This window comes from Mirounga angustirostris, unplaced genomic scaffold, assembly GCF_029215605.1.
Source record: "Mirounga angustirostris isolate CCGP_5_RB_7025 unplaced genomic scaffold, mMirAng1.0.hap1 SCAF_9, whole genome shotgun sequence".
In the NCBI taxonomy this organism is placed as follows: domain Eukaryota; kingdom Metazoa; phylum Chordata; class Mammalia; order Carnivora; family Phocidae; genus Mirounga; species Mirounga angustirostris.
Window position 1 is genome coordinate 97,431,075 of NW_026991717.1, and position 18,494 is coordinate 97,449,568.

At 42.5% G+C, this 18,494-nt stretch overlaps 1 long non-coding RNA gene across 1 annotated transcript in view; it reads left to right on the plus strand.

Moving 5' to 3' along the window:
• Positions 1-18,494, plus strand: part of LOC135361482 (uncharacterized) — a 46,736-nt gene that overhangs the window by 24,765 nt on the left and 3,477 nt on the right. Inside the window, exon 2 of the long non-coding RNA XR_010404761.1 lies at positions 9,026-9,105. This is a non-coding gene — a long non-coding RNA (uncharacterized LOC135361482). The remainder of the gene's footprint in view (positions 1-9,025; positions 9,106-18,494) is intronic.

The following is an 18,494-nucleotide window of genomic DNA, read 5'->3' on the forward strand; positions in this document are numbered from 1 at the left end:
GAAACTTAGAAATGCAGCCAATGAGGGAGAGTTTTTGGTTGACATTAGTCAGATATAGTTATCCTCTGAGCAATGAGGGTCTGTGTTAGTGCTTCTTGTGTGAGAGGCTTCCTGGGCCTGTGTTTGTCTCATGATGCTTGTGTCCTCAAAGAGAAAGAACTGAGGATTAGATTATGCCCTGGGAGATCCTTGGAAGAACCCAGTGGAACCAAGCTTGCAAGCATCAGTGAATGGTAGGCTTTTAAGATGCCTGAGACCATGGGTTTTAAGGGGGCCTCTTACCAGCCAGCAGCTTCGAGAAGATGAAGGATGCTTCCAGGGCCTTTCCTCAGTGTCATAGCTCATGCACGTGAGAAGTTTATTTGCAGAGTTGATTTGATATGAGATTTAGATTAGCCAATGCAGGTATGAAGGTTATACCTTATTTTTCAGAAATTTGAGCTGAGAAACTTGAGAGCATTTTCCATACCAATTGAGGACACAACCCTTTTCCTTGAGTTTTCATAGAAAGACTGTAGCTTGACTCTTGGATTTAAATGTGGATATTTATTAACTTGATTCTCAGTCAACAGGTGGGTATTTCATGTAGGTGCTCATCACCAACCTACGTTCTCATGTTTCTTGAGTAAGGATGAGTGCTAGAAGGTCTCTAAGCCACAGATTCCTCATCTGTAATTGGGCATTAAAAATAGTCATATCACGGAGCGCCTGGGTGGCTCACTTTGTTGGGCATCTGACTCTTGATTTCAGCTCAGGTCATGTCAAGGTTGTGAAATTGAGCCCCACTTTGGGCTGCATGCTGCACATGGAGCCTGCATAATATTCTCTTTCTCTCTTTCCCTCTTAAAAAAAATAGTCATATCACAGGGAGGTTGGAAGATTGCATGAGAACATATATGAAAGCACTTAGCACATTTCCTGGCATGTAGTTAGCACTCGTAAATGAAAGCTTTGATCCCTTACCTGCATGATTCTTCTCCTGATGGATAGTGTGGTGACCAGATTTGTGTGGGCCACCAAATATGCTGCCTCAATCTGTGCCTGCACTTTTCTGCCCATTTCTTTTGAAAAATCAAGGCACTTTAACAAAGGTATTAGCAATGATTAATGGCCATACCAGTGGGAGGAGATTAAATCATTTTAGTATAATTTGTTTTCAAAGGCAGGAAAGACTTCCATGTGAAATGATTAAAATAAACTGGTATTTACAGGAATACTTCTAATTGTATAGGAAATTTACTTGTGTAGAAGAACCCCTTTGTGACAATAGCTGATAATCTTTCTTTCTTTCTTTCTTTCTTTCTTTCTTTCTTTCTTTCTTTCTTTCTTTCTTTCCTTTCCTTTCCTTCCTCTTTTCTTTCTTTCTTTCTTTCTTTCATCTATCTTTCCTTTCCTTCCTCTTTTCTTTCTTTCTTTCTTTCTTTCTTTCTTTCTTTCTTTCTTTCTTTCTTTCTTTCTTTCTTTCTTTCTTCCTTCCTTCCTTCCTTCCTTCCTTCCTTCCTTCCTTTTCTTTTCTTTTCTTTTCTCTTTTCTTTTCTTTTTTTTCTTTTCTTTCTTTCTTTTCTTTTCTTTTCTTTCTTTCTTTCTTTTCTTTTCTCTCATTTTTAGTCCAAGATGATTCCCTAGAGATAGCATGGTAGTGGCTTCATGGTCCCATGGAAAATCCCAAGAGTAGAACTAAGAAAATCTGGTTTCTACATCTGCCTCCAACATTTATTAGCTGTGTAACCTTCACACAATTACTTAATGTCTATAAACTTAAGTTTTTTCATCTGCAGGATGGAGATAATAATAACCATTTGCCTATTTCCCAGAATTCTATTGAATGTCAGTGACACCTAATGCCCCTCCTCTCTAGATATACCCTGCTGTGAGACCCTATCTTGGCTTATTACCCCAAGAACATCCCCCCCTTCTTTAGACCTGACTGAACCCATGTTCCAATCCCACAGGGCCTTGCTGTGAAGTAGAGTGAATCATAAAATGTGTGTGAACCTGGCTTAATATAGCATTGTTCCCAATCAAACAGATCAAAACCCACCCAGAAAACTAAATAATAGTGAGATTTCAGGAAAATTTGAGCCAGAGGGGTTTTGGGGGCTTTATTAGTTTTCTAGGGCTGCCACAATGTGGCTCGAAACAACAGAAATGTAGTCTCTTACAAATCTGGAGGCTTAGAAAGCCTGCAATCAGGGTATTGGCAGGGCCATGATCTTTCTGAAGGCTCTAGGGAAGAATCCTTCCTTGCCCCTTCCTAGCTTCTGGTAGCTCCTAGCAATTTTGCATTCCTTTGCTGGTAGCCACATCACTCCAATCTATGTAGGTATTTTCATATGGGTTTCTTCTCTGCGTCTCTGTGTGTTCTCTCTTCTTTTATAAGGACACCACTCATTGGATTTAGGGTTTACTCTAATCCAGTATGACCTCATCTTAACTGTATCTGCAAGACCCTATTTCCAAATAAGGTCATTCTGATGTCCTGAGTAGACATGAATTTTGGGGAGACACTATTCACCCCACCACAGGGAACCTTTAAATTATGCGCTAATGAGGAGATGTATGCTTTCTTGGTAAGATAAACCCAAGATCCGGTACATGCTTGTTTGGGGAGCAATGCTGTCTTATCATCCCCCATACCATTCTCAGCCCCTAACTCAATCCTGTTCAAAATTCTTTGTCCCTGTTGGCTCTCCAACCTAACCATAAACCTGGGCGTCTCCTTGGACTCATTCCTTGCCCTCATTGTTACCTCCCTGCCTCCAACCCCATTCCAACCAGTCATCAAGGCCCATGCATTCTTTCTTAGAAGTCTCCATTGAATCTCTCCCCATATCTTGGTCCTCCATAACCAGCATCAGCTCCTGCACTGCTGCCTGAGACACTGTATAAGCCTCAGAGCTAGGCCCCCTGGATCTGATCCTGTTCCCATCTCCACAAGGCCTCCTGAGCCTTTAGAAATGCAAATCAGGTCTACTCACATCCCTGCTGACAGTCCTCCAGGGACTGCATCTGATCTCTCAGCTGACCTCCACTTCACCACCTCTCTTAGGTCCTCACACGTGTGCTTCACTCCAGTCACACTAAACACCTTGCCATTTCCCAAACTCACCTTGCTCTTCCTCACCGCCTCTCTGTGGCACGATGTGCTCTGTCAAGCTTGCCTGGCTTGCATCTGTTTATCCTTGCAGACTCATCTCCATTCCTGTTTTCACTTTTAAAGCCATCCCTGATGATTCTCATGCAGGGTTAAGCGTACCCTTCTTCTGTACTCACTCGATTCTCCTCCTCTGTATGCACAGTTGGCTTAATCTGAGGATTTTCTTGTCTCTCACACTAGATTCCTTCACAGTATGCATCTTTCTTCTCCATATTCCAGATATCTATATCCCAGACATCAAACACAATACGAGTGCTCAACCAAAGAATGTTTATATATGTAATGTCTTCATATTTTATTTATATAGCTGTATTTTCCTAACTAAGGGAAAAACCTTCGATAGGTTAACTTTCCTGAGGGGAAATTTTGGAGCCTAGAGTGTTGTAACAGTGGGAGACATCTGGAAAGCACCTCTGGCCAAGTGCTGAGAAGTCTATCAGTGTGATTCTCAGGAATCACCTCAAAATTTTTGCTGCACCACCCCCTTGAATTTCTTTTTGGGAGTCTGAATGGACTCAGGAGGTACCCCGACCATGAAGCATTAGCAGTGTGCAGAATGGTGCAGCTCGCTACCAGGGATTCCCATGCGAAATTGCTATGTGCGTTTGATGCATCAGAGCCTTGATTCACTGACTCTACAGCATTTATGAAGTCCTCACTGCCTGGCACTGTATCTGGCACTGTGGATATACGGAAAAAAAGGAGACTAGAGTAGCTCGTGAAGGAACCAGATTGTCTCCTTGTATCTTGAGTGACACTTGCACAATGCTAATCACTTCGCTGGTCATTCCAGAACTTTGCTCACCTATAGACGTAAACACAGTCTGAAAGTGGTGGCCAGGGTGCTTATCCTCATGTTGAAGATGCCAGTGATTCCCTTTTTTGTCACTTAATAAATATTGTCCTTTAAGCCCCAAATCTCTGACTTTGTAGCCCTTAAAAAGAATAATGTAATTCTATGTGGATAGCATGGCAAGATGTCCCAGATACAGTATGAAGTGAAGAACAGTGTATGTTGTATGTATATGTACTATAAAACCATTTTATTTTGCAGTACTGATGAAATGTTGTTTGGGGACCAGCAGCATCAGCATTACCCAGGAACCTGTCAGAAATGCCCATTCTTAGGCCTCACCCCTGCCCTACTGGATCGGAAGCTCTGGGTGTGCGGATGGTAGCATGATCTCCAGGTGGTTCTGATGCTCGCTCAAGTTGCAGAACCACTACTCTAATGTGTCCTGTTCTGGGAGAGTTTGCTACTGTATATAATGTCCTTCAGGACACTCTAGAATGGGTTTGTAACACCTTTACGGTTTGCACATCAGTCCAGTAAATGAATTGCTTAAGTTTTGTAAAGGACTTTGATGATACTGTTTCTGAGTCATTGTATTCACATATGCCTTTTCTTTACAAAATCAGTGAAACAAAAAGCCAACAAATTATATGTGCCAAAAAATACCAGCGACTATATGAAAACAGTCTCTGAGGGACTACACCTTCAGCCAGTGTTCTTCAGACATGTGCACGCGTATTACTTGAGGGCCTTGTTAAAATGCAAGACAGGATTGAGGCCTGAGGTTCTGCATTTCTGACTAGTTCTAGGCCAAGTTACTGGGCTGGGGTCACATTTTGAATAGCAAGCCACTGAAATGTTATCCGTGGTTATCTCTGGAAGGTAAAATTGTGGGGATCTTCACTTTGTACATTTCACCTTTATGCGTTATTTGAATTTGTTTTTAAAACCAAGAACTGTATTCCGAGAGAAGAGTAAAGGATTTAAAAATCTTTCGCCAGAATTTGCCTTACTTCTACATGTCTGTGCCCTGTGGATTTACCATTGAAAAAAATGTGTAAGAGTGCATCAAAAGGAAACTGATTTATTGGCCTTATGCATCCCCATGCTACCCAGATCATTATGGGTATGAATGTTAAATAAGCGTAGTGTTAGATGTAGGGGGCCAGTTGGAAGGGATTCATATTAGCTGAAATGTTTTCAGTGGCAGGCATCAGAAACTTAACTGAAACAGGCTTAAGGATTTAAAGGGAATTTTTAAGAAAATCCAAGGAAAATGATGGTGTCAGTCATAGCTGAATCCAAGCCTTCAAATGACATTCTCAGGAATGGGTCCCTTGCCGTCTGTAAGCTCTGCTTTCCTCTGCAGTGGCTTTATCTTCAGGTGGTCCCTCTTTCCCTAGAATGGCTACCAGAAGCTCTAGGCTCTGCCAGATGAACAGCCACAAGATGAGAACTCCTCTTCCCTGCAGAAGTTCCAGGGATGATGGGCGCCTGGGTGGCTCAGTTGGTTAAGCGACTGCCTTCAGCTCAGATCATGATCCTGGAGTCCCGGGATCAAGTCCCGCATCGGGCTCCCTGCTCGGCAGGGAGTCTGCTTCTCCCTCTGACCCTCCTCCCTCTCATGTGCTCTCTCTCATTCTCTCTCTCTCTCAAATAAATAAATAAAATCTTTAAAAAAAAAAAAAAAAGAAGTTCCAGGGATGACCCTCTTTGGCCATGAACCTATCTCTGAATCTATCAATGACTCTGATTGGCTTGACTTAGTCATGTGCCCACTATTTTTTTTTTTTAAGATTTTATTTAAATTCAAGTTAGTTAACATATAGTATATTATCAGTTTCGGGGTAGAATTTAGTGATTCATCAGTTGCATATAACACCCAGGACTCATTACATCAAGTGCCCTCCTTAATTCCAATCACCCAATTACCCCTTCCCCCTCACCCACCTCCCCTCCAGCAACCCTCAGTTTGTTCCCTATAGTTAAGAGTATCTTATGGCTTGCCTCCCTCTCAGTTTTTATCATATTTTATTTTTCCTTCCCCTCCCTTATGTTCATCTGTTTCGTTTCTTAAATTCCACATATGAGTGAAGTCATGTGGTATTTGTCTTTCTCTGACTGACTTATTTCACTTAGTATAATACACTCTATTCCATCCATGTCCTTGCAAATGGCAAGATTTCATTCTTTTTGATGGCTGAGTAATATTCTAATATAACACATCTTCTTTATCCATTCAATAGTCGATGGACATCTTGTCTCTTTCCATATTTTGGCTATTGTGAACATTGTTGCTGTAAACATTGGGGTGCATGTGCCCCTTTGAATCATGATTTTTGTTTCCTTTGGATAAATACCTAGTAGTGCAATTACTGGATCATGGGGTAGCTTTATTTTTAACTTTTTGAGGAACCTCCATACTGTTTTCCAGAGTGGCTACACCAGTTTGCATTCCCACCAACAATGTAAGAGGGTTCCCCTTTCTCCACATCCTCACCAACATCTGTTGTTTCCTGTGTTGTTAATTTTAGCCATTCTGACCAGTGCAAGGTGGTGTCTCATTGTGGTTTTGATTTGTATTTCCCTGATGATGAGTGATGTTGAGCACTTTTTCATGTGTCTGTTAGCCATTTGTATTCTTTGGAGAAATGTCTGCTCATGTCTTCTGCCCATTTCTTGACTGGATTATTTGTTTTTTGGGTGCTGAATTTGATAAATTATAGGTTTTAGATACTAGTCCTTTATTTGATATGTCATTTGCAAATATCTTCTCCCATTCTGTAGGTTGCCTTTTAGTTTTGTTGATTATTTCCTTTGCTGTGCAGAAGCTTTTTATCTTGATGAAGTCCCAATAGTTCATTTTTGCTTTTGTTTCTCTTGCCTCTGGAGACATGTCTAATAAGAAGTTGCTGTGGCTGAGGTCAAAGAGGTTGCTACCTGTGTTCTCTAGGATTTTGATGGATTCCTATCTCACATTTAGGACTTTCATCCATTTTGAACTTATTTTTGTGTATGGTTTAAGAAAGTGGTCCAGTTTCAATCTTCTGCATGTGGCTGTCCAATTTTCCCAACACCATTTGTGGAAGAAACTGTTGTTGTTGTTGTTGTTGTTTTCCATTGGATATTCTTTCCTGCTTTGTTGAAGATTAGTTGATCATAGAGTTGAGGGTCCATTTCTGGGTTCTCTATTCTGTTCCACTGATCTATGGTTCTGTTTTTGTGCCGGCACCATACTGTTCTGAGGATTACAGCTTTGTAATACAGTTTGAAGTATGGAATTGTGATGCCTCCAGCTTTGCTTTTCTTTTTCAACATTACTTTGGCTATCAGGGTCTTTTCTGGTTGCATGCAAATTTCAGAATTGTTTGTTTCAGCTCTGTGAAAAATGCTGGTGTTATTCTTTTTTTTTTTTTTTTTTAAATAGAAGCCAGGTTTGTTTTTTTTTTAAGATTTTATTTATTTATTTGACAGAGAGAGAGAGATAGCGAGAGCAGGAACACAAGCAGGGGGAGTGGGAGAGTGAGAAGCAGGCTTCCTGCCGAGCAGGGAGCCCGATGTGGGACTCGATCCCAGGACCCTGGGATCATGACCTGAGCCGAAGGCAGACGCTTAACGACTGAGCCACCCAGGCACCCTGCTGGCATTATTCTGATAGGAATTGCACTGAATGTATAGATTGCTTTGGGTAGTATAGACATTTTATTTATTTTTATTTATTTTTTTTAAAGATTTTATTTATTTGACAGAGAGACACAGTGAGAGAGGGAACACAAGCAGGGGGAGTGGAAGAGGGAGAAGCAGATTCCCCACGGAGCAGGGAGCCTGATGCAGAGCTCGATCGCAGGACCCTGGGATTATGACCTGAGCTAAAGGCAGGCGCTTAACGACTGAGCCACCCAGGTGCCCCAGTATAGACATTTTAGAATTGAACAATGTTTGTCCTTCCAATCCATGAGTACGTGCCCACTTCTAAAGAAGCCTGGGGGTGATGTAACCTCATCCAAACCAGCTGAGAGGAAGGGGTAATTCCCCAAAGAAGAACAGAAGTGTTGATACAAGACAAGGTGAAATAGGTGTGAAAATGAGAGGTGGTATTCTGTTATTGTGCAGATCTTCCAGCCCAATCTTCTCATTTGACTTCTTTGGAAACCAGGTTAATTGATCTGTCCAAGGGCACAATAATAAGCAGCAGAGCCAAGATTTTCCAATTTCTGCATTTCTGCTCTGTCCTCTCCACTGTGTTGCCTCCAAGTTCTTGAAAACCGGGAATGAATCAAACATGAAGCTTCTATAACACTTGATTATCATTGAAATGCTTTCTTAAACACACTGCATTTCATGATATTAAACCTAAAGGAACTGTAATTGCACATCTATCATCTTTTCGCTCCTACATTAACTGCCCAGAGTAAGAAAACCACATTCCTTCTGTGATAGTAATCCTTGCTACTCCTTTCCTCTTTGGAGAAACAAGTCATAGCTTGAAAAAGTATAGCTACTGATCTCCTTGGAAGAAGTTCGAGCCCTAACCAGGTGATCCCATGAGTGAGGTGGACGCCCTATGGACAGAGGGGCTCACACCAGTCTCTGATCTTTGTTTGCGGCATGTATTATCCCAAGAACTTGATTAATAGTCTAGACGAGGTCCTCCCTTTGGGTGGGCTTGTTGCCCTCCCAATTTTCCCAGGCACAGTGATATCCCTGTGGACAGGTATGGGCATGCATCATAAATCTGGAGGCTCGCCCAAAAAGTATGTCTGCTGTTTGTGAAGGGGCAATGTAGCAATTACCTGTGAGTAATGCAGTGGCAGATCTTCTGTGAGAAATTAAAGCTGAAAAAGAGGGCTTTCCTCTCCTTAAAGGAATGGTATTGGGTGAACTAACTCTTGCCTTGGGAACTCTTTCTTCTCCTTTCCCCAAATTCAATCCCATTTTCCCCAGACATCCATCCTTTCTTAGGCACCCCACTTTGGCACTCCACAAGCCATGGGAAAAAGAAAGAACTGACTAGAAGCAAACCATCTGCTTGCTCATAGCAATTGAAAGTTTCCTTTTGATGGTTCTGGTTCCAGGGGAGAGAGCCGAAGATTCAATTCTGGAGTCTGCCCCCTTTGAAGAGCAGCCGCCTGGCTTCTGGTGGCCACAGCAGCAGGTAGGAAAAGAATGGTTGTTCTTACCTTTTGTTTTTCATAAAATAGAATTTTAAGGCAAAGTTAAATGTTAAATGTCAGTATATTAGATATAGTAGAATCACCAAAGGATTTAAATAATATGGCTTCCATCTGTAAAGCACCCTCGACTAATGAGAGGATTGGTTTTGCTGTTGGAGAACCTGTCTCAGGATTTCTTTTGGGGGCAGGGGGTGCCTTGGGTTATTCCATATGATAGCCGTCGTGGTCAGTGCCAGAAAGAAACTCATGTCTTGATGAGTCTGACATCATCTGTGTTCTCTGGATTTTCACTTGTAATGTGCATGTTTATATATGTATGTATCCTGTGCTCCAGACACACAGTCACCTTTGTTAAGAACATTCACAAAAACACAGATGATGATCTGACCAGAAGAGAGGCCCCCTCTGATGCATTGTTTTATTCTAAGTTTTCCAAGAGCTCTTCAATTGGCTTCTTGAAAGACAGCACCATGAGCTGTTTGGAAGGAAGTTATTAGGAGTCTGAGAAATATTGAATAGCTGTCAGTTACATTAGTGCAGTTCCTTGTTCACCCTCTGGATCACAGAATAAGACTTTTATGTATTTTGGGGTCATGGACCTCTTTATAAGGAATATAACTTATAAACTAGACAAAAAACCATAAAGTGAATATGATGAGCTGTTTCAGAGTTTGTCGTAACCAGTTCTCAAGTGTGGTAAAAGTAAAATATGATGCATATGTGATAGAAGGAAGTAATAAAGGGAATATGGAAAAGAACAAAATGGAGTTTTATGAGAATTTTTAGGTCTACTTTTTAAAAGCAAACTGAATTTGTGTGTCAGCAACCAGAGAATCAATTCTGAGAGAAAATATTTATGAATTGTGTGATTACCTCACTTTAAAAAATGACCAAATATTGAGGTTATTTCTTCTTTGCTGGTGTGAGGCGGGGAGAGGGAGGGAGGAAGATGAAGGGAAGGAGGGAGGGGAGGGAGGAGACACTTTTCTCATGTACTGGGTTACAGACTGGTTTATTTTAAAATGCACCTCAGTAACCACCTGTTCTGCAGTCAGCACTTTCTGTGTTCTGGGCACTGTGCTAGGCTCTGGACTATACGTGTCATGTTCAATTTCTTCTTCAGTAACTTTTGCCTACCTCTTATTAGTGTCACCAACAAACAGACAACCACAGACTTTTAGTATGATGACTTTAACTGGACTCCTTGGGTGACCTGGTTACCTGAACTGCTTGTGTATCGATCTGTTAGAAAAAGTTGGAAATGATACCCCGTTGAAAATAAACAGTACCTCCCAAGCTTCCTTAAAATCCAGCTCTCTGAGGCCAAGGAGTAGAAGAGCACTACTATTAGATTTGTGTCCTATTTGTGTTTCCTGAGTTTTCTGGGTAAGGGTGGTGCTGATCCTTGGCTGGAGGGTTGACCTAGAGCCATGCAGGCTCTAAGACAGGGGCTGTGCCTTGTCTGCCAGGCTCTCTCCCCAGAACCCTGTGGGCTTGAGGAGTGGGGTGGAGGTGGGGACCCTTACCTGCCTTGGGTGTCCCTCAGGGGACCTTCTTCTTTATGTATCAGCTGCGAACAGCCCCTGCGCCCTCAGCAAATGTGATTGAACCTTGTGTGCTAGCCCTGGGCCCCATCCTGCTGTTGGAGGCTGGCTCCTCAGTTGATTTCAGGCAGACCCAGAGGCGAGGTGGACAGATGTAAATTTTGCCTCGTTACCAGTGCATGCTTTGCCTTTTCACTTCTTCCCTATGGCTGCATCTTCTCTTAGTGGCTATAAATAGCACCATTGCCCCACTCTGGAAAATGTCTAAGTCTGTCACTGGTGGTCCCTTAGCTCTGCATGGCTCCCAGTTCCAGTGAGAAATGGTGCCAGGAGTAAAATAACAAAGCAGAAGATGAAATCTACAACAACACAAAAATGATAATAATAGCGCCTAACATCTGTAAGAACTGGATGTGTGCTACAGGGTTTATATACATGATCTCATTTATTCTTTACAACCACCGATGAGGTGGGGACTATTGGTATCCCCATTATATAGACAAAGAAACTGAGGCTTAACCATTTACTTGCTGCTGGCAGTTCAGACCTACGTGTCTGACTCCAAAGCGATGAGCGTGACAATGGAATTTAGCGTGAATCCTGGCCAAGCGAAGATAATGCAGACCGGTGAGCAGGGTGCTTAGGCAGATGCCCTTTCTGGCCCCCTGTGCTTTCCTGCTCTTCCGTGATGCCTCTGGAAAGGTCTATTGGAGACCACCGGGGAGACCAAAGGGATTGCTCTGCTGCCTGTGGTTTCTCTCTCACAAGTGGCTTGTCATACCTCCCTTTGAGGTCTGGCAACCAGCATTTATCTTGGTCTTTGTTTACAAACAGGGGCTATGCATCCTGTTCTTTCCTTGCTATTTGGGGCTGACTTTAATTTTAAAGGAGCATGTGTTCTGCTTCCACTCTGCTGGTGTTTTTGGACACAGACTTTAGCCTTAAGAGGCATCAGGGAATGTTCACAACCAGTTCTTCTCCTTTTCTTGATTTCAGCTAATATATTCCCCAGAGCCCACCTAGAACCAAAAGGAGTTCTCCTTTAGGCGTGGTCTCTGTTTTGTCAATTACCACTGCTCGGACCTGTTTGAAACCATGCTGGGGAAGAGTTTGGAAAGTCTCCAGGCTGTTTACCCATGGGCTCCCCGATTCATAAGTCATGTCATCGGCTAATTTCTGGGGGTACTCTCACATTTTGAACCCCTTCCTATTTTCAACCTATGGGCAAATTCTTTTGTAATATGGATCTTGTCCAAAGATACTAGGGAAGGGCTCAGATCAGCCCCCACACCAAGCCCATTAGATGGCCCTTTGGTTAACTCGAGCAGTGCATCAAAACCCTATCCCCTTAGACTTCTTACAAACTGTTTTTTTATAAAGATTTTATTTATTTATTTGACAGAGAGATAGACAGAAGAGCACAAGCAGAGGGCGTGGCAGAGGGAGAGGGAGAAGCAGGCTCTGCACTGAGCAGGGAACCCAATGTGGGACTTGATCCCAGGACCCTGGGATCATGACCTGAGCCGAAGGCAGACACTTAACCATCTGAGCCACCCAGGCGCCCTCTTACAAACTATTTTTATTGTGTGACTTGTCAATGAGTTCTTTGAAATTTGGCCCTAACTTGCTTATTTCCGGTTTCAAACAGTCCCTTATTGTGCGTTTACTGGAAGAGAATGAAAGAGGTGGAGGTTTGAGGCAGCAGAAAGGAAGGGGACTAATATGAATTGAACACCTACTGTGTGCTGGGTACTCTACTAGGCTCTCTACCTGTGATACGATATTTAATCCTGACGGAACCCGGTAAGGTAGAAAGGCCCATTTACAGTTGAAGAAACTAAAGTTTCAAAGAAGTTAAGCTCCTAGGTGGAAGTGTAACACAAAGGTGGGACAGAATTCAAAGCCCGGTCGCTTCCCTTTATTCCATACTGCCTCCACCGTGTCACCTCAGTTATGAACCCTTTCCCAGTGGACAGAGTATACTCAGACCTTCGTGATCCTGAGATTGAGGTGTGTGATACCCATTTGGTAGATGAGAAAACCCGGACTCAAAGGATACTGCTTGGATTAATGGAGATCAGCTCCTATTAAGCCTTGATCATTTCCTACTCATCTGAGACAGCTGACTTCCTGGAGCGATGGTGTTCACGTGAAAAATGTTAACCCCCAAGATCCTAATTAACAGTAATCTATTTGTATCACTTTTGATTTTCCAAACCTTGATCTTAGCAATATGTGTTTGTTTCCATATGCCCTACTCCGGTTCTCACATAATTTTATTTCAGAAACGCAGGTCAGTGTTAATGAGATTAAATACTTATCACTTCCACGGATAAGAGTTTTCTGTCCTGTTACTCAGGCCAATTTCTTGTTTTTGAGCATTTGAGATGGTCCAAAGAATACAACTTCATTTCTTCCTTTTGGTTTTCCTTTTGGAGGGTATGGTTTCCAAAGAGGAAATTACTAAGTCAAATAGTAAAACAAATTTTATAGCTCTTATAAAATATTTCTAGACTGCTTTCCTCAGAAACCTCACATTGTCACCAGCAACAAACAAACATGGGGACTTGTTTTCCTCCCATTCCAGGCTGGCCTGCTCTTTATTGAGCTGAATTTATTTTTTATTTTTTTTATTTTTTTTTAAATTTTTTTAAAGACTTTTTATTTATTTGACAGAGAGAGACAGCGAGAGAGGGAACACAAGCATGGGGAGTGGGAGAGGGAGAAGCAGGCTTCCCGCCGAGCGGGGAGCCCAATGCTGGGCTCCATCCCAGGACCCCGGGATCATGACCTGAGCCGAAGGCAGACACTTAATGACTGAGCCACCCAGGCGCCCCGAGCTGAATTTATTTATAGTTCTCTTCTCCAAAAGTTTTGGGAGTTCTGATCTTTAAGTGTCTTTCCTCTCATCACTGAGCCTTCTACCTAGGGCTGACACTGAGCCAGGTAACCACAGAGTTGCCTCCAGTCAGAGTAGTGAAGACCTGAAATGCCATGTGCCATGGCCTAATGAAGTTAGAGAGGGGAATAACAGATATGGAATGAGTTGAGAAGTAAAGAGAAATAGTGAAGAACCCATGATAAACAGGTAGATCAGAGAAATAATAGAGGATATGGGAAAATTAGCCTCTTGGGGATTCTTAAAGACTACCATGTGAAATACATTTATTCATTTGTTGGTTTATGTGGTAGCCAATCTCCAAGATGGCCCCTAATGATCCCTGTCCCTGATAATTAGCATCCTGTCTAGTCCCTTCCCACATCCTGTCAGAGTTGGTCTGTGTGCCCAACAGAATACAGGACAAGTGATGGTATGTTGTTTCTGATATTAGGTTATAAAAGATGTCATGGCTTCATTTTGATCACTTTCTCCCTTTCTTGGATCACTCACTCTGAGGGAAGTCAGCTACCATGTCGTGAGCAGCAATCTGTAGAGGCCCATGTAATGAAGAACATGGTGGTGACAGCATTCCAACTGCAGTGAAATCGCAAGTCACACCTCTGTCAGGAAACCTGAACCGTTGGCTCAACTCTTTGTTCCCTGTTAGACCATAAATAGACATCAGTTATCTATTGCTGCAGGACAAACCACCCCCAAATAAGAGTGATACTTTTGTGTTTGGGGCCACAAATAGAAATGGATAGAACAGCTGGGATGACTAGGACTCTCCATATGGCCTTTCACTGTGGGCTTTATCACAGTACAGTATTCTCCCAGTACCCGGGCAAGGATAGAAGCTGTAAACGCTTCCTGAGGTCTGGGCTCGGAAGTTGCACAACATCACTTCTGCCACATTCTATTGGACAAAGCAAGTGAAAAGGCCAGTCCAGATTCAAAGGGTGGGAGAGATAAGTGCTGCCTCTTCATGAGAGGATTTGTAGTGTGTGGTCATAATTAATCCATCAAGTCTACCTTCTGGCCATAATTATTTAAATCTATCCCATATGCAAGATATACTCCTCTCTCCTAAAACCCCTGAAGTCTCATCTAGTGACCACATCAGGCTTGAAGTCCATGATCTTGTGATCTGCATCTGGTCCAGACAGAGATAGGGTTTCTGGTGTGTAGCTCCTCTTCGACCAGAGATCAAGTTTGCCTTCCATCCTAGCAAATCCTGGGCTCCGTTTATGTCCTCTAAATTCTGTTTGTAGGGCGCCTGGGTGGCTCAGTCGTTAAGCGTCTGCCTTCGGCTCAGGTCATGATCCCAGGGTCCTGGAATCGAGTACCACATGGGGCTCCCTGCTCGGCAGGAAGCCTGCTTATCCCTCTCCCACTCCCCCTGCTTGTGTTTCTGCTCTCGCTATCTCTCTCTCTGTCAAATAAAGAAAGAAAATCTTTAAAAAATAAATAAATAAATAAATTCTGTTTGTAAACTAAATCATACACCCAACTACAGTGTTGAAACAGGCACATGATAACTCCAATAGCTATCCCCATTCAAAAATAGAGCAATAGGAAGAAGAAACAGCAATAATTGGTCCAGAGCAATTCTGAAATCTACCTAGGCTCATGGATATCAGATTCTCCTACTCTAGCTGGCAGGGTTCCTTGATTAGGGTCTGGTTCTGCTCTTGACTCAACCCCTCTGGGTTCTTGGTTCCATCTTCTGAGATGTCTTTTTTTTGAGAATAAATAGTTTGTGTTTATAGCGAAGTAGTTTTCTCACCCTACATTCTGGATGTAGAAGGTTGGTAGTCTAGAGATGTCCTATCATTTTAAACTATTCCTCCAATCTGGTAGAACTCATTTGAAAACTTTACGGGTTTTCCACATATCTCATTATTGTTCATTCCATTAGACAAAATCCATATTCACAGTTCTTTTTGGGATGGGCCCCTGTCTACAATAGTGCTGTCTAATAAAAATACAATACAAACCACAAATGTGAACCACATATGTATTCTTTTTAATTCTAAGAGCCACCATTTAATAGTAAAAAAAGAAGGTGAAAGTAATTTTAGTAATATATTTTGTTTAACTCGCTATAGCCAAAATATTATCATTGCAACATTGATTATCTTATTAATAAGATATTTTACATTTTTTAATGCTAGCTTTTTGAAATCCAGTGTATATTTTATGCTTATAGAACATCTTAATTCAGACTAGCCACATTTCAAGTGCCCAGTAGCTACATGTGCCCGTATTGGGCAGCCCAGCTTGATTACTCAGAGCTATTTTGGGATTAGGCTTCTATAAATCTTAGAAGCCCTTTGTCTTTGAGAGGGCCTACTCAGCAATTCCTAAAGTCATTTCGAGGTCTTAATTGGGGGTCTCACACTCCTATCCTTGACTAGTCTCTACCCTGAGACTCTCTCTTCCTTTGAGAATCTTTTGCCAGCTGGAGAGAATGGAAATGAGGAACAGTTTTACTTGCCAACCCAGCCAATCCGGAACCCTCCTTCTTTCTTCTCACTTCTACTTGCAAATTCAGTGGTTCCTGCTTTAACTCATTTCTCTCTCTTCCTGTACCTTCCTGTGCAATGGTAACATAGCCATGGGTGCTTTTAGCATTCTGCCCAGAAATCTCTTCAGCCAGACCGACACAATTATTAGATCTATTTTTTCACCTTACGGATTACTACAGATAACAGTTTTGCTGATGGTTTCAGCAGTGCGGGTTGCCCTTTTTCCAGCCTCCTCAACGTGGGAGGAAGCAACACAAGTGCACGGGTGCTGGGAGGCATGATTAGTTGAGGAATCACTGCCTCCCATGCTATCTCTTCTAGATACCTTACTGATTACATGAGGTGATTTACACATAAAGCACTTAAAGTCTCACAGGCCGATACTGGAACTCAGTTCTAAAGTTGCTCTTGCTTGATGTTTGGAGAGATCCATCCACGCTTGCTCTATTCATGGTCTAATGAGGAACAAAGAGTTGAGCAGATGGGACAGGTTATATGTAGGACATTGTGCAAAAAGCTTCAACTGTGTTTCGTCGTTTCGTCCTCAAAGCAGTCCATTTTACAGATGAGGAAATGAGTTACAGAGAAACCAAGGCAATCCAGCAAAGGAGAGGTGGAACCAGGGCCTGAGTCCAGGCTGCCTAGCTCTGGGGCCTGTGTTCGTAATCACTGTCCCACAGCCGTCAGTGCTCAGGGAAGGCAGAAGAGACAGGGAAAGGGTGGAAAACAAGGCCTGGTGTGCAGAAGAAAGCAGGGCAGCATGCCAAAGTCTGTCTATATTCTTTTCAGGTGTTTAGTCCTTTGGGTTTTCTGCATAAACTGTTCTTCTAGAACCCTTTTCTCTGGTGACCAGCTTTCTCAATCAAGGCAGATGTGTTGGGAGGTATTATTTTTTCTAGTTGATCTCCCTTGATTCTCATATCTGAACTAAGCTTGTTAAATTTCAAATATTCTGATGTGTTGTGAAATAATGGCCTGAGCACTGGCAAGAGAGCATGTCATATCTCGGAAGACCTTGGCAGGGCTCTGTCACTCTGGTTCTGCTGCTGCCACATCAAGATTTATGACATATGAAGGTGCCCAAGTTTGTAGGGTGAGAAAAAGAAGCAGCTCACGTTTACAATCATCTTTTTAAAAATCCACCCAAATGTTACTGGAGTTGTACTTTATAAAGGGTTTTGGACATATACCCACTTTGGGAAATGATGGGGAGATGTTAAAGATATAAACCAAGGTAGAAGTAGTATCATGTAGGGTGTGTGTCAAGAGAACAGTTTTGAATGAAGCAAGATCCATGCTACTCAACTGTTTTTAGATTAGTTTTTGTTTGTGTGAACACAGAAAGGCCTGGGTAATTAATGTGTCTGCAGGAATCAGAAGATTTATGAGGTTGAAAAAACATGGAGGCCATAGAAGATGCTGCATCTACATAGACGGGTGTGAGTCACACACACGTCAAGCACCCTGAGTTGGAAGCCCATCCCATGAGCAGTGAAGTGAGTTTCAGGTTAATTTCTATTGAAAGTGTCAACAGTTTCAGAAATGTCGGCGTAAATTAGGAGGCCGTTTTGATCTTTGATATTGAAGGGATTTTTTCCATAAATACTGTGCCAGCACAGAAATGTGCCAGCTTATCAGGGTGGTTTGTCATTAAGGACGTTGGTGCTTCAGAGAACTTCTCTTTTCCTCCTTCATAGTATAAATCATTTTCTCTGCCCCAAAACTCTAACAACTTGGGCTGAAAGTCGTGCTATTGCTGAATAAGAGATTGGAAATGGAAATTCAGAATCTCTCTGTGCCCTCTTCCCTTCTGCCTTGCTTCCTCATTTGGGGTGTTTACATCATTTTAAATAAACAGCCTTTTGGACATTTCTAGCAGGAAGTACTCTAGAGCATTAGCTATGATTTATCTCGTGTAATTTCAGCACTCGATAGGAGTCATTTATCCCCATGTTCTGCATTACTGGTTCCCTGACTGAGCGGACGGAATTCGGTGATGTTCTCTGTGCTGCCTTTCTCTCCCTCAAATTCCTGGTGTATTTAAGAAACCTTGAATTTTTTGACGTGTAGCTAATTATATCCATCTTTGGAAAGGGGGAAAGTCATGCACCCTGCGACGGTGATACTTACTATGGAGCAACTATTGCCTTAATTCAAGTATCTCCTTTCTAGTCAAGTTCTTATTATTGACGTAGTGGAGGTTTAGTTTGTTCATTCACTGGATCTGGTAAGGGAGGTGGCTCTGTCGTACACTCCTTCCTGATATACCACGAGCTGGAACGGGGGGTGGCTTTGGAAGCAGCAGGCAGGGTGGATGGTTCCTGATCCTGCAGGTCCGGCCAGAACTGTGTTGCCAGATAGCACTAGTCACTTCTGACTTGACATCCCAGGTAAAGAGGTCTTGAAGGGAGCCAGTG